Below are 1,503 nucleotides of genomic sequence, written 5' to 3'. Positions count from 1 at the left end.
TTCCCTCTGGCACCCGGGACCCAGGCTGGCTTCCCTCTGGCCCCAGCTTCGTCAGGATGGACGTCTGGAAGATGTCCAGTCTAATTAGCATATTACCCTTTTATTATTATAGTTTATAGCTATTGAAGTAGGTGTAGAGTGGCATCTCATTGTGGTTTTGATCTGCATTTCACTAATGACTAATCACATTGAGCTTCTTTTCATGTGCTTGTTGGCCAATTATATATCTTTTTTGGAGAAATAGCTACCCATGTCATTTGCCCATGCTTGAATTGGATTGTTGTTTACTTGTTGTTGAGTTCTCATAGTTCTTTACATATTCTGGATACTAAGTTTTTATCAGATATATGACTTGTAAGTACTTTCATTCTGTAGGTGTCTTTCCACTTTCTTGCTAATGTCCTTTTGATGCACAAAAGTTTTTCATTTTAATGAGGTCCAATTTATTTATTTTGTTGTTGTTGCTTGTACTTTTGGTGTTATATTTTAAGAACCATTGCTAAATCCAAAGTCATGAAGACTTATTCTGAGAGTTTTATGGTTTTACCTCTTATATTTAGGTGGTTGATCCATTTCGAGTTAACTTTTTTTTTAACTGTTTAGTTTTTATTTCATAATCATAAACTTAACTCTGTAATCCAGCTAGACTGGGAAAGGGTAAGGAAATTATGGAACCCAATAAACTGGCAAGAGCACAAAGATTATGGAACATTCTAAGCAAATCGGGATGAAGGGGTGCTCTCCTGAGCTACAGAAGGAATGGTCTGGTGGTTAAGATAAAACACAAGTCAAATTTATTAGAGTTTCCACAGTCAGCAATGGTGATCTTCTCGCTGGTCTTGCCATTCCTGGACCCAAAGTGCTCCATGGCTGTCACAATATCCATGCCTTCCTTCACCTGGCGAAGACCACATGCTTGCCATCCAACCACTCAGTCTTGGCCGTGCAGATGAAAAACTGGGAGCCGTTGTGTTCGGTCCAGCAGTTGCCATGGACAAGATGCCAGGACCTGTATGTTTCAGGACAAAATTCTCATCCTCAAATTTCTCCCCATAGATGGACTTGCCGCCTGTGCCATTGTGGCGTGTGAAGTCACCACCCTGGCACATAAATCCCAGAATAATTCTGTGAAAGCAGGAACCTTTATAACCAAATCCCTTCTCCCCGGTGGTCAGAGCACGGAAGTTTTCTGCCGTCTTTGGAACCTTGTCTGCAAACAGCTCGAAGGAGACGCGGTCCAGGGGCTCGCCGGCCGTCGCGATGTCGAAGTACACGGTGGGGTTCACCATGGCTGGTCACGGCTTCGGGGCGGCGGCGTCTGCAAAGCCTCGAGTTAACTTTTGTATGTGATGTGAAGTAGGGGACCCAACTTCATTCTTCTACATATCAAGGATCTATTGAGTCATTTGATCCAAATTGCTCATTTTACAAACCACTATATGCTGCTGTATTTCCTTCTGAAAATAAGAATTACTGGAATATTATAAGTATTTAAGGTCCCCA

The 1,503-nt window shown here is 42.1% G+C and overlaps 1 pseudogene; it reads right to left on the bottom strand.

Annotated features, from left to right (window-relative positions):
• Positions 1-594: 594 nt before the first annotated feature.
• LOC102417103 lies at positions 595-1,295 on the bottom strand (annotated as a pseudogene).
• Between the last annotated feature and the right edge of the window lie 208 nt (positions 1,296-1,503).

The sequence above is a fragment of the Myotis lucifugus genome, unplaced genomic scaffold (genome assembly GCF_000147115.1).
Source record: "Myotis lucifugus unplaced genomic scaffold, Myoluc2.0 scaffold_127, whole genome shotgun sequence".
NCBI lineage: Eukaryota > Metazoa > Chordata > Mammalia > Chiroptera > Vespertilionidae > Myotis > Myotis lucifugus.
The sequence above is the reverse complement of the archived record's forward strand: the minus strand, read 5'-3'. Positions and strand labels throughout refer to the sequence as shown.